General features: G+C 42.0%; 1 protein-coding gene across 1 annotated transcript in view; it reads right to left on the bottom strand.

Annotated features, from left to right (window-relative positions):
- The window catches only part of LOC126484942 (uncharacterized), a 330,159-nt gene that overhangs the window by 237,370 nt on the left and 77,074 nt on the right, over window positions 1-15,715 (bottom strand). The window lies entirely within an intron of this gene.

Genomic DNA, 15,715 nt, shown 5'->3' with positions numbered 1-15,715 from the left:
CAAACCGACCAGTTAAAACTGATACCAGTATTTTAGTTCTGAAAAACTGGTATTTTCCATATTTTGTGGCCTTTGTTATAAAAAGTGTTTTTATATTTTGCTAGTAACCGAAATCTCAATTAGCCATAGGAGCAGTGCTAAAAGTTTCGATTTTTAAATGAACCTTTATTAAAAATCAGTAATTTTTATTTGTAGCATTTCTAGTGATTTGAAACGTTGGCTTTCAATAGAAAATGAAAAAAGTGATCAGTGCTATTTTAATAACAATGTCGACAGAAACAAGTAACAAACACATAGTGTATGAATTGATACAGCATTGCTGAGACAATGACGTAACTTTTTCCATGTGGCGTGACACAGTAGATGGTATGCGTGTATCTTCAATGTGCAAAACTTGCCCCATCTTATCTATTTTGTAGTTTCTCACTGTCGCCGCCGGTCACCAGTTGTGTCACAGAGTGGCGCAATCCCTGGCCTGGAAGTATTTTATGAAGTGCAGTATCAGTGATGTACCATACTCCATTTGCTTTAAAAGATTAAAACCGCGAGGAGCCACAACAAACTTCCAACATATAAGGAGAATACTTAAAACTTAACTATTCATTCATAGTTTGCTATACAAATAGAAAGTAGGTGATCTGCTGCCTGTGTCTATATAATATGCCTTATCTACATGTAGACTTTGAATATGGACAAATTAACGCGAAAAATATTACTTCTACCTTAGTTTTCATCCTTTAGCACTGTTATTTTTGAAGCCCAAGTACATGTTACAACATTATTTTTGAGCAGACTTTCAAAACACTAGAATCATTGACGAGGATACAGGCAACTTTTTTTTTAACCATTCAATAACTTGTCGAGAAAAGCAGCGAACTGTAGACGGACGAAGTTTTATTTTATTTTTCTATTTAATTTTGTGTTCAGATTTTTTTATATCTCGAAACTGATGGAGTCAATATTTGATCGATATCTACGTTTACTTCAGGAAATTTCAGAAATAAAAAACCGTAAAAAGTGATCGTAGAAAAATTATTTTGTGCAGTTTTGACAGTCAGGTTAAACTGGCGCTGAAAAAACCGATATAACCGAAAACTGGTTGTTTCAGCAATAACGGCCATCCCTTCTAGCCCATAGCTTAGGGCGACAGAGGAATGGGGACGCTGAAGGATCTCGATAGGCGCTTTTATTTTCAGCGCAAAGAGAGAGAGAGAGAGAGAGAGAGAGAGATATGCATGTAATTTGAATACGTTGAAGCCAAGCGAACAGCACTTTGCGCTAACGTGGCGCCTGGTTCATTGTGGAGTTCAGTTGGAGAGCGATTGTTGATATCTCTGGTCGCAGCTGCTGCGTAGTATGTTTTTTGTTATTTTATTTGTGGCCTTCGGATATAATGCACTCTGATAGCCTTTGAGGCAAGTCATGATATGCTATAAATTATAAGTCATATCCAGTCTCTCTCACACAAACACAGACGTCCGTGACTCGTATAGCATATTTACATTGGTTGTAAACATATCGAGTATATCGTGTTACGTTCAGACGCTAAACAATTGCGTATATGTTTATGGAGTGACATCAAGCGTTGCGAAGAGCCTCGTGATTTTGGTGAAAGTAGTTGTCCACGAAGCACTGAACACCGCAGGAAGTTAGTTGTCGCATAGTATCGCAGTTGGCAGCCAAAAATGATTTGGTCGACTTCTTCCTGTGCGATACAATCAAATAGGGGTGGTCAATCAGTTAAAGCCGATAGAAGTACAGTCGGAGCCGTCAGTAGTTAAAGCGGAGGTGAACATGGTGACAGAAACTTTCTGAAGTACTGGTACGTACCAAAGGAGTACCACTGTCATGCGGGGATACTTGTAGTGTGATTAATTGACACTTCACGCCTTGGAGCTGGTTTCCTCCAGTCAGAGCGCTCAACGTCACGCCTTTGCGAAACTGCCACGACAGTTATTCAGTTCACTTCCAATTCCTTGTCCAATATTCTTTCTAGATTTGTTCGTATCCAGAATCATGAATAGCGACACTGCTTGAAGTTGAAGTTTTGGCGGCTGCTATTCATTGTTGTGACTGTGACAACACAGTCATAATAACAACTGCTTATCCCTGTGTGATGGCATAGCACAATGGTTAGCGTATAGATCTGATATGCAGAAGTTGGTAGATGCGATGAAATTCAGCGAATTTTTTTTTCTATGTCTAATCAGACGAGTTTATCATCTTCATTCAATTGATGTTTAAACGTATTTTTTTTAATTTCTGATTCTGTGCCAAGTCTTATTCATCATTATGTTGACTTTTTATGTTCTCTTATTTTTCTTCCTACCGTTATTTTTTTCTTTTGGGATTTGTGTCGCCTATAATCAGCAACCAAGCGCCAACGAGGACTGCTAATCGGCTGGTAACGCGGCAGCTCGTCTAGCCAGTGTGCGGATCGTTTCAGGTAGTAATCAATGACAGCGAGAAATTAGTGTTTCATTTTAGAGCTGAAACTGATATTTTTTCTAATAACTGCCGCAGAGTTCATAAGATTCAACGTGGATAAAATAACACCGAACTTCTTCTGTCTTGAGTTTGCTTGTAGAGGTCAGCGTTAATCGCGATGAACAAATTGATCGGGATTTTAGATCCTCCGCCAATTGTCACCGTCGTTTTCTCGGATTCACTCCGCTTCACGGGGTTGTGGTTAGCTTAGGAGATGAGTTTAGGACCACAAAACGCGTCGTCTGGCGCAGTTCAGTCATTGCTCACTTCCCCTCCCCCTTTTGGGACCTGCCTATTTAGCCATCTCAAGTGTGGAATGTCAATTATGACGATACGAAAGGTCAACACAATAACCAGGTCATCAGCAGAGAAAATCTCCGATCCGGCCGGGAGTCGGACGCAGACTCCTTCGCTTAACTATTCGCCACCCAACTACCGTCGCTTCAAATCAGATGTCGACAGAGCATCTCCAGTTTCCAACATACCTCGAGGCGGCCACGTTCAAAATTGCTTCGCGTTGCACAGTAACAGTATTTGTGAAGTGACGCGCCGTGTTTACGTGTCACCTGTAACCGAGCGGTAGTCGGCAGCTGATGTGGCAACAGTGGAGTGGCAACTGACAGACGTCCAGTTACTTTAATCGGACTATGGTAATGCTACGTAATCTCTTCCCCTTCGTTGCTACGATAGGTGCCACGTACTGTTCCACAATGTTCTCAATCTGCTGCCACACGTCTTGCAGGTTTGTGTAAGACATGTGCTCGTACGTCTTTTTCTACGGTGGAAGGCACTCCTAGTGATGTCGTCGACTATTTCATTGACCCTGGTACCATGGTGCCCCTTTACCTACAGCATGGTGACTCTTTTTGTTACAGTGCTCTGTATTCTCAATAAGGTTTATAATCTGGTACATCAAGTAATTGTTGGTATTACCAACAATACCATTCCGCAAGAGCGCAATGCTGATCGCGTGTCTGTCAGAATAGTGATTTTATCTGTATATAATCCTTCAGCATATTTAAGTCCCTCTAGTATTGCAGGAAGTTCCATTGAAAGTACAGATACTTTCGGAGGGTGTCGGAGTTGGCCACTATGGCGTGTCTGTTCGTCATGATACGCTCTTCCGGCTCAATCAGAAGTGCGTGATCCATCTGTGTAGAGAAGTTGCGCATGTTCAGATCCCAGTCAAGTTATTACTTTAACAGCATTTAATGAGAACACTGATAGAGGTGAAACATGTGGCTGAAGGAAAGGGGTGAGTTACATTCGCAGTCAGCGCATTGCCTGCTTGGCTCTAATGGTACCAGACGTCAGTAAAAAATTGCTTATCCCTTTTTTCATTTTTTTGTTAAGAATTTCAAGTGGAGGTACATAGGTTAAAAACGACAACACTGACGATTAATTTCCTACTTTCCAGTACAATCTAGGTCCATTTCCACAATTTTGGTCCATCTTTCAATAAGGGCATATATCCGAGTGTGATAAAACGTATGGTCCTGTTTCTGAAGCCACTGATGCACGGCTTCCTCATCATCAAAGTGAATACCGTGATGAGCTTATAGCGGCCCGAACAGGTGGATCAAGCAAGACTTCCTATCCAGTTTTCACAATCTCTTCAATTGTGTGAAAGCTAGTGTGTGTTCTAAGATAGTCACGCAAAAAAAATGAACGTCCGTCATTGCTTTTGTTGAGTGAATCGTTGACGACGTGCTTTAAGCTGTTTGGTGATTCTGACGTACTGCACACAATTTGTTGAGCATCCCTGCTCCAAAAAATCAACAATAATCACACCCTCTTACTCCCAGGATACTGTAGCCATAATTTTCCGTGACTGAACTTTTTCTTCTTCGGTGGATTTCTGTGACTGCATTCCGTTGACTGCCTCTGATTCTGGTTCAAAAAATGAACCCATGTTTCGTCCCAGGTCACAATTTTTTCCAGAAACTCCTCTCTCTCTAATTGTTTTTCTTGTTTCTAAATTTTGGTCGGTTGATATTCTTGATGCCCCAGTTTCACAAACCTTTAAGTATCCCAATTGTTGACTAATCGTGATCACGCCGCCTTTATTGAAAGGGGTCATGCGACACACATCATCTGCAGTCTACCTGCGGTCACCACGAATGACGACATCGACTCGCCGAATGTTGTGTAGAGTCACTGCAAGCACTGACAGACCTGTCAGCCGTCAGCCAATGATGTTCGTTACAGCGACGACGAACCTATCGTCTAACAGTGCTGATATCCACTATCTATTGCATCACCTTACATACACTCCTGGAAATGGAAAAAAGAACACATTGACACCGGTGTGTCAGACCCACCATACTTGCTCCGGACACTGCGAGAGGGCTGTACAAGCAATGATCACACGCACGGCACAGCGGACACACCAGGAACCGCGGTGTTGGCCGTCGAATGGCGCTAGCTGCGCAGCATTTGTGCACCGCCGCCGTCAATGTCAGCCAGTTTGCCGTGGCATACGGAGCTCCATCGCAGTCTTTAACACTGGTAGCATGCCGCGACAGCGTGGACGTGAACCGTATGTGCAGTTGACGGACTTTGAGCGAGGGCGTATAGTGGGCATGCGGGAGGCCGGGTGGACGTACCGCCGAATTGGTCAACACGTGGGGCGTGAGGTCTCCACAGTACATCGATGTTGTCGCCAGTGGTCGGCGGAAGGTGCACGTGCCCGTCGACCTGGGACCGGACCGCAGCGACGCACGGATGCACGCCAAGACCGTAGGATCCTACGCAGTGCCGTAGGGGACCGCACCGCCACTTCCCAGCAAATTAGGGACACTGTTGCTCCTGGGGTATCGGCGAGGACCATTCGCAACCGTGTCCATGAAGCTGGGCTACGGTCCCGCACACCGTTAGGCCGTCTTCCGCTCACGCCCCAACATCGTGCAGCCCGCCTCCAGTGGTGTCGCGACAGGCGTGAATGGAGGGACGAATGGAGACGTGTCGTCTTCAGCGATGAGAGTCGCTTCTGCCTTGGTGCCAATGATGGTCGTATGCGTGTTTGGCGCCGTGCAGGTGAGCGCCACAATCAGGACTGCATACGAGCGAGGCACACAGGGCCAACACCCGGCATCATGGTGTGGGGAGCGATCTCCTACACTGGCCGTACACCACTGGTGATCGTCGAGGGGACACTGAATAGTGCACGGTACATCCAAACCGTCATCGAACCCATCGTTCTACCATTCCTAGACCGGCAAGGGAACTTGCTGTTCCAACAGGACAATGCACGTCCGCATGTATCCCGTGCCACCCAACGTGCTCTAGAAGGTGTAAGTCAACTACCCTGGCCAGCAAGATCTCCGGATCTGTCCCCCATTGAGCATGTTTGGGACTGGATGAAGCGTCGTCTCACGCGGTCTGCACGTCCAGCACGAACGCTGGTCCAACTGAGGCGCCAGGTGGAAATGGCATGGCAAGCCTTTCCACAGGACTACATCCAGCATCTCTACGATCGTCTCCATGGGAGAATAGCAGCCTGCATTGCTGCGAAAGGTGGATATACACTGTACTAGTGCCGACATTGTGCATGCTCTGTTGCCTGTGTCTATGTGCCTGTGGTTCTGTCAGTGTGATCATGTGATGTATCTGACCCCAGGAATGTGTCAATAAAGTTTCCCCTTCCTGGGACAATGAATTCACGGTGTTCTTATTTCAATTTCCAGGAGTGTATGTTTCAGTCTTTCAGGAATTTGAAAGGGCATTTCACTTTCTGCGTTCCTGAATTCTAGCACAGAACACTGTCTAATACGAACATCGATGTTGGCCATTTTGCAAGAGACTGCATGCATCTGTTGATGCAGAAACTTACTACTGAAGTGGACTGGAGAAGAGGCATTGCTCGCGGGGTAGCCCTGCGTTCTAAGGCGAATTTCCGCGTTTGGCACGGCTTCCCCACGTCGGACATTCGAGTCCTCCCTCGGGCGCGCGCGTAAGTTAGCTTAAGTAGTGTGTAATCCTAGGGACCGATGACTTCAGCAGTTTGGTCCCATATGAACTTACCACAAATTTCCAATGAAGCTTTGCGGAGTAGCGCCAAATTGAAATGTTTCTCTTAGCGAACTTTATTTAAGGAGAAAAAAAAAAGACGCATTACTTTTTGACTGACCCTCACACTAACACGGCTACCGAATTTATCGGCCTTATCCGAACGATGTATCACCATCAACAGTGTTAGTATCTTGTTTCCACTAGCCATTGCAGAGACGTTTTGCAATGCACTCTGAACACTGGCCCATAGTTCGGTTGTCAAAAATGTTAAGCAAACCCGACCCCGACCCCCTCCCCCTACTGCCTCCTTCCACACCACAACGCACTCTTGCTTTCCTCCTTGCTGGGCAGCACTTAGTGACGAAAATTTCTGTTACTGATGGGATTCGAGGAAACACTGTTACAGAGGTGTTCGACAGCGTATGAAGGGCGCCATAAGAAAGACTGTACTTAAGAGGAAAATCTGCCAGATTTATTCGCGAAAAACTGAAGTGTTGCAAAAAAGAAATAATAATTCTTCTTACTTCTGTTACATGTATTCGCAGCTGTGAACACGAACAATCATCAATTGTGTAATGGAATGACGACGACGATTTTCAATTGCGAATGTGAACCATCTCCTGTATAAGGAAAAGACAACAATGATTTTCATTCTCGTCGTTCCATTATACAGCTAATGGCTGTTCGTATTCGCGAGTACAAATATATTTCATGATGGGTTTAGCCGCTACAGTTCCTGTTCCTTCAGACATGAATGCATGTCCGAAGGAAAATTGCATTGTTCTTCCTAACAACACAGACATTGCAATATCGTCTTCTTACTTTCACTCCTTCTTTTGGGAGGGTGGGGTTGGGGGGGAGGGGGGCTGCATGGGAGAAATTGAAGTGGGACTACAAATTTTATCGTCAAGTTTTGTTACCGATGTTATCTTTTCGAGGGGCACGAAGAGGCAGCTGCACTGGTGAGGAATATCTTCCATACTACGTACAGAGCGTGTAGGTATACGTTACCGGCGAACCAGCAGGTGATCGCGTCCTGGTTCAATTCCCACAAAGCGGCGTTCCCATCGCAATGCCCTGAAAGCAAAATACCACCATCAGACCGGCTGCCGCCGTGTCCCATCCACTGGGGCCGGCTAAGGCTACCGCACCAACTGTGAAAATGATCTACTGCATGCTTCGTAACTCTAAAGTTCCAGAGAAACAGCGCCACATTGGTACGCAGACAGTTCTGAAGTGTTGCCGTCAATGGTAAAAACCACTGTCAGGAAGAAACTCTAGCGTAAGGACAGCTTACTGAAGAATATTGGATTGTACTGAAGGTAGTGATACAACCATTCCGCTTAGACCAATGACTTCTCCGTTAGCACTTTTTTTAAAAATGGAAGTGGTTGTGAGACAGATCTGGCCCACAGCCCGAGGCCAAAGTGGGGCTGGAAGATAATAGTCACAACATGATTCTTTTTTTGAAATAACACGTACTGAAAAAGCCACTTGTTACTAATATTTCATTAGCACTATGCGTTTCGCCGCATGCTGCCATTATCAGCTGCGTTTACAGTTACTTTTACATCGTATTAACATGGAGTGAGGTGTGTGCCAGTGAGGTTATGTATCGAAAAGACGCCTGGTCAGGAAGATAGATATGTTATAGTGTGTACGTTGTGTGTTAACACGATTAGTCATTCTGTTAGTGCATTTACTTACATTTTTGTTGAAAACTAACCTTACTTCATACTAATTACAATGTAAAAGTGAATGTAAATGCAATCTGGTGATGGCAACGTGCTACCGAAAGGCGTCCTGCTAATGAAATATTCATAACATGTGACTGTTGCAGCGTATATTATTTAACAAAAACCTTACAGGACAGTCGCAGCCCCTAAATAGCATCCATATAACATAATACACTTAAGTTATGATTCTTTTTTAAATTAGTGGTTGGCAAATCATAGTTTCATTGTGACTTCACGTTTGTCTTGCGAATCTTTTTCTTTTTATATTATGGGCATTCGACAGTTCTCTTTACGTTCCAGGTGAAAAACCCTATTTTCCAACGGTAGTCCAGCTCTTTCAAAGTTGAACAAACCCGCCGGAAAACTTCGTATTGGTGCAGGGAGGCCCTCGGTATTGAGATACTTAAAATACACGTGAGGCTATGACTTCACAGACAGTGTGCTGTTTGAATATGTCACTGGACAAAGCTGACGGCTTGTACCATATTCTTCAATACATCTGAATTTCTGTACGAACTACAACGAATGGATAGACTTCTGTGGAAACATAACAGAAAAGGTATGTATTTGCGCAGTTTTTTTCTTTCTCTAAATAGATTTCGAAGAAAATGAAGGAATACTTCCTTTTCCAATTCTACGCTCGATTAAAATTTGTCGGATATGAAAATGCTGTACGGATGTTTCTAATAGTCTCATTTTAAAATTGTGTGAAACTGTGACAAAAACTTATATCTGCAGCGAAATGTGGCACGCAGTAAACAGAATCGTCTACCATGCGCTTCGCATGGCTTACAGACTATGGATGTACGTGGGTTGGCTGAAAAGTAATGCCTCCACCTTCGTAACTCTTCAACATTTGGCAGCATTGGTATGCTGCAGGTACTGACTTGTTCCGTAGCCTCTTCTCTACAGCTCCAGTTGGCGGGAAGCCTTAGCATTGAACAGTTGTGTTGCAACAGTGTGAAGTATGGAACCCTGAACAGACGGTCGGTCAGTGCGATTTAAGCAACGTGCAGTCATTGAATTCTTGACAGCAGAAGGCGTCACCCCAAAGAAGATTCATCAGAAAGCAGTTTATTGTGATTGTGTTGATGTGAATACTGTGCATCGTTGGGCGAGTAAGTTTAAAGATGTTGGGGGCGGGAACATCTGACCTGTGTGACTAACAAAGAGTTGGACGTCCTGTGACAGCAACAACCCAGTTTCACAAGCAAAACGTTGACAGATTGATTCAAGACGATCTTGGTATAACTCAGAGAGAAATTGCAAGCACAATCGGCATTTCACAAGAACGTGTCGGTCACATTATTGCTTTCTTTGGCTATCGGAAGATCTGTGCATGATGGGTACCCCGGATGTTGACCTCTGAAACGAAAGTGCACAGATTTGAAATTTGCCAGGAACTCCTCTCGCGTTACGAGAACAGAGGTGACGCCTTCCTCCATTCAGTTGTGACAGGAGACGGAACGTGGGTACACCATTACGAGAGAACTGTGAGACTGTGGTTGTGGAAACAGTGTGTCGACTTCTTCCGTAACGGGTTCAGAAAACTTATTCATCGTTGGGAGAAATGTATCCAATTAGCTGGTAATTATGTGGAAAAGTGAATATTGGTAATTGAAGATCATATTCTAAGGATTATTTCTGCGTTTGAATAATCAAAATATTCCCATCCAAACCCAATTAACGAAGGTGGAGGCATTACTTTTCATTCAACCCTCGTAGCTGTAGGTGACGTTACGGTACTTAAAAAATGATATTAGTTCAGTGCTATACTGTCTTGTTTGAAAAGTGTTATTTGACTCCATTTATTTAATCGACACTTCATGCACGCATTCATTTTAAGTAAATCATGATCACCACAATTGGCTTGTTGTTTTTCACTCACTTCGTTACTGAGTCATGAAGAGCAATATACCACACTAGTTCTCAGCATTTTTCTACATCGCTTCGCACAAGAGACCGGACGCCGTCTTTTTCTACCGTTCACAGATCTTGCTCAAAGGAAATGTGGAATTAAGTATTCATCATTCACCTTTGCATACCCCAGTAGTGTGCTTTTTCGTCCGTTACTTGGTTACTTGGTTTATGATCCTCTCTTACAAAGGAACCATCCCAGTAACTGCCATTAGCGATCTAGGCAAACCTAAATATGAATGATCGGACGGGGATTTTAAGCTCTATACTCCAGAACGTGAGACCAGCGCGTTACCAGTGTACCATCTCACTCGGTCCACGAATGAACAGTTAATTTCAGAAATATCGTAGGATATGAAATGTGGCTGTAATAACGCGTCAGGATTTTATGCTATTACTGATACAACGCTTTAATGCACAAGTGGGAACATCTTAATTCCCCATCACGCAATTATGGAACTACATCTCTCAGTATTGACTGTTAGCTGAATGTGACATACGGTAGCTTGTAATGAAACGTTACTTAATCGGCACACTTTCAGTACAAGGTGCAGGGTTGTCACGCTACATAATTTACCATAACACTGCTGGTCTAATGCTCATATTTGCAATGTGTGTGTTTTTGTGCTTTTCTGTTACAACGTACAGTACAATACGACTTCTTGTAACACTGAAGTGGTTAAGCCTATTATCGAAGTGATTGTTCCATATGAAGTATCGAAAATTCTAAGATCGAAGACGAAGTACCTGGTGAATGTACAGACAACGGGCTTTTCGCTGCCCAAAATAAAAATAGCACCATATACGCATAATTTGTTCTCTTAAATTCCACTCGTTTCCCATTTTGTCCTTTCGTCTGTGCTTTTAATTAAGTTGTCATCTTTCTAGCGCCAGAGATGAAAACGCTTGTCAGTTGTTTGCTGAAAACTGCGTTTCCTGTTCTATTCATTGGACGCAAAATGGCGAAAAACGTTCGTTAAAGCTTCGTATGAGACTCTCAAGTGTACAGAAAGACAAGGCATAAGGTTTAATTATGCGGTGAGTGAACAGAGAGTTAACCGTTAAATATTGGTATCGGGTAATTTTGTTTAGTTGTTTATTTTGTTATGAATCCACATACGAACCTGTTCGGTTTAGTGCCGAATATTTGCCGTGGCACATACTCTAAACACAGGCACTTGCAAATTGCGGAAAAAATTGCCAGTTTGGATGCATAGATTTTATCACTCTTTCCTTCGCTTTTAGTTTCATTAATAAAGATGTACATTTACATTTCACTGTTAATTAATTTTAAATGCCGGGTACTAGACAACCTGGAGAAATTTAAATATTTGAGTAGCAATGATCTGTGACATTAGATTCAAATAATATGGAAAATATTATCAGGCATAAACCTTATAACAGATGGCCAGTTTTAAGACAACAGGCGATAGATTGTTTCAAAAACAAAAATGGGGAATGCAGTAAGATGTGCAGATTTAATTAGGATTTGGTTTCCTATTTTTTCACTTCGGAAGGAACTTACAATTCTAATAAACTCAGTGATTAACAAGTTGTCTAAAGATGATTGTTGCTCGCTCATTGTTTCTTATTTATGTTAGGAATTTGTTAATCCTCATGCTAGCGGTTGAGAATATGGTGGTGGACAAGGTTTGAAATTCGACGCCTACGCATCGTAAATTTAGTTAAAACAGTAGTGGACGGTTGATACCTGAAAAATAAAAATGAACTCCGTAGAAATATGATTTTCATTAAAACCTCGACGCATTTGCATCTGATCTCTTAGTTCAACGAAGCAATAATATTTCGTGATAAATCACCGGTGGATAGAAATCAGGTAATACGGAAAAATTGAAAGCAATGGAGGAACTACGCGCTTCACAGAAGGCCAAAATTCTCCCTGCAGATGTCTTTGAGGTTATGGTGTTGTTCCCAATCCCGTCATTCATTCCTGTTACGTATTTAAAATTTCTTTCAGAGCGTGGTTTTAGAACCATCTTGTTATTTATACATGTAATGTTTCAATTCTTAAACGGCTAGCAACTCTTTCAAATTCTGTATTTATTTTTGAGTTCGCCTATATATCTATATATGCCCGAAGAAATATTTGTCCTATTTGTGGTCTTATTGGCGGGCTTTCTTGAGACGAACGAAACGTGTGTAAGCGGTTCGTCAATAAAAAAAGAGTCAGTATCGGTCGATGTACATCAGATACGAGCAATATCAATACTGAGCGACGCACAAAATTCTGACGTTATCGAATGTCACTGAATCTAACTGATAGCGAACTTAACAACACTGGCATGCTGTTCGACTGTTATTTGTTCTGTGGATAGCATCAAAGAAGAAATGTGAACTAACATAATTCTGCACAGGGAAATCTAAACTTAAATGTAGAACGAAGCTTCTGCTTTTACCATATCTTTACCGCTACCTGATACATACAAACATGCACACAAGCTGATCTGATCCATCAGAAGTGGTTGGCGAAAGCCTGAAATTGTAAAAACAATGGGTTTGTTATGAACCAGTTTTTCTGTTATCAGCCACGATTTCAGATTTCCAAGAAATAGAACAGTGAGGTAAATACTTTTATCTATCTACATTTTGATGTAAATTGCTATCATGCTGCTGTTCTGTGCTATTACATGGCACACTTTCGCTAATAATGTGACAGAAGAGTTCCCTCCTGTCAGTCTCTTTTAGTACAATACGCAATTTGTTAATTAAATGTAAAAGAAACATAGGAGCCTATTATTAATACTTAGTTCGTATAAAACATAACGTATATCATTAACCGGAATATAAATAAAAACACGCCTAGAAACTGTCTGTCAGCCCTAAAAATAATGACGAAGCCAAATTTTTTACAGTAAAATAATAAATTGGTATAGCGCCGTTTCATTTAGATGTTACGAAACCTACCACAGTAGGAGTCTATTTGTTAACAGTGTCTGACTCAAGAACATGCCGTCTTCAACATCTTCAACCGCATCATGCATTTTTATTTCCCGTACTGAACGCGTTTCAGACTTACACGCATTTGCAGCAGTCTACTAATTAAAAAAGCGAAAGTCGGTTACTGGAATATTACAACATAGAAACATCTCACTGCTAAAAACTTATGTGGATAAAAAATTAAAATACGTGCTCTTGTTGAGCAACATAATTTCGTAAACACATCAGACTGGAAAATAGTGAGACACAGATGCACATTACTTCCTAGTCTGAGAATTTTGCTCGGAAATGTTTACCAGATTATAGTGCTAAACTAATGTACATTCCACACGTTCATTTTCCGTTCATGTAAATTTTTGTCACTGAAATATCAATGTTCTACTTTCACTTTATTGTCGTGGCACCGTGTAGCATTTCTCTTTTCTTTTTTTTTTTTGTATAGGGGAGCAGCTGGAAACGTACGGAAGTTAGAAACATGCTCAATACGAATAATACAAGTATATGGTGTTTCTAAATGTGTTGAATACTGCAATTTTCAAGAAACCTCTCAATCCCCTACATTGCAGTAAGAGCAAATCTTAAGGATTTTTTTGTTTACACGTGAAATACGTAATCTTACCTCAAAGCAGCAAGCGAGATTTAAGCACTTTATGTTATGTTCACATACGACAATGACTGACTCAGTGTATATATGCTCACGCGTGTACCACCTCTGAAGGATCTGTTATTAGTAATCCACTGATGTTCAACCAAGTAGCGCGCTGAATATTACTTCAATACATTAATTCCTTGCAACTTTGCTGGCTGTTCTGTTGCTGGTACAATATTATTACGTTTATTTTATCAAACATGTAACGGTTGTAGGAGAGTACTGGGGTGTGTGCATATAGGCCTCGTTTAGAACAAACGTTGTTTCTTGTCTACACCGTTTGAACTAAGCGGAAGATATGGAATTTGAAGTTTTAACAGAGCCTGACTGACTTCTACACAGGGGTCATTTCTGGTAGTGTTTTGATCGGTCGATGCATTTGAAGCAAAGCACATCGCTTAACTCTCATACATACGGCCAGTTGTTTACCTGAAGGAAAGTTAGGTGGTACCTCAGTAAAATGATATCGTTTAATGCACCTTATCCGAGCAAATAGTCTTCGTAATTACATATGCGATGAATAAGCAACTTTGAGACGAACTGGGAGATTTAAGGAGGACGACTATCTTCTTGTCCCTTGTCTGAAAAATACTGAGAGGAACAGGTAAAGATACGCATGGTCAAGACGAACGGAGTCCCTCTTCTTACATTTACAATATGGAAACGCGGAAGCGTTAAACTAATCATCAACATGTAAAGCGTCAGAGAGGGCTCTAGCTTAAATGAGCTATGAGGGGATGGAAACTGGCAGCGGTACCGTTAAATGACATTCGACTATGGTAAAAAAACAAAAACAAACAAAAAAAGCCTGTCCGGCTAACCGTACTTGTGATAAATGATGTAGATACAGCAATATAAATAAAAGGGCTATACTGATTTGAAAGTTCTCGAGTATCGATTCTTTATTTCTTTTCTCCTTAAGAAAAAAACTTTTTCTCTTTTCTCGGGATAGAGATTAGGAAAATAATAAAAAAGTCATTAAATATTGGTTATTCGCACATTCATAATAAATCTGTTAGAATTACGTGTGAATGAAAAATGGTATTGGCGACGAGATTTGATCGGGAGACCTCGCGCTTATGAAACTAAGCGCTTACTCGCTCGTCTATGGAGTTTTTGTACGTTAGCGATCCTGAACAATATATAAGCGCGCCTAAAATTTTGAAACTCTTTCACCTAAAACGGTTGAGAGCTGTATCTTCCTGTTTACATATGTTGAAGCCCCAGTTGTGGTCTACACACCGTGTCAATATGAATCAAATCGGCAAGGGAAAGCTTGTACGGTTCCCTTCTTAGCATTGACTACAGAAATGTTGGCTTATGAGGAGCTTCTCGATCACCGTATCGATTGTTTTTAACTCTCTTTGCACATTGTGCTGGCTTACAGCAATGCTCCTCAATGATCGACGGTCCATGTCAGAAGCACAAGAGGTGCATGGTCTTCTTTTAACTGTGGTTGTTTCTTCGTGTTTCCCCTTCACAATCTTATCACCACAAATCGTCTCGGGCTGCTTTAGTAGGATTGAGATGTCCCTGATGGATCTGTTGCCCAGGCGACATCCAACGACTAGTCCAAGTTCGAAGTGATCGATGTCTCTTGACCGAACCATTCCACCGTTTCTGATTCTCTGCTGACAACACAATATTCCCCGCCTCGTTTTGTAATGGCGGGTTCGCTTCTCGTGAGATCTAGTAAATTCGTCGTTAGATACAGGTGTACGAATACTTGATAAAATAGTGTATAAATAAATAATCGAACACGGAAGTATTGATTACATTCACGCCTCAACATCTTCGTGTAACTTAACACTAAAACTCCTTCCGAAATGGCGGTGGCAAGTTGTAGCGCGTGTCAGAATGCTACTCGAAAGCGCCAACGTCGCAAAGGGAACCCGAGTCCTGCCGGAATTTGGAAGGGTGTTGCTAACTAACAAAGCTATGAAACAATAGTGGAATG

Source organism: Schistocerca serialis, chromosome 6 (genome assembly GCF_023864345.2).
Source record: "Schistocerca serialis cubense isolate TAMUIC-IGC-003099 chromosome 6, iqSchSeri2.2, whole genome shotgun sequence".
In the NCBI taxonomy this organism is placed as follows: Eukaryota; Metazoa; Arthropoda; class Insecta; order Orthoptera; family Acrididae; genus Schistocerca; species Schistocerca serialis.
This window is presented reverse-complemented; position numbering and strand designations above follow the sequence as displayed.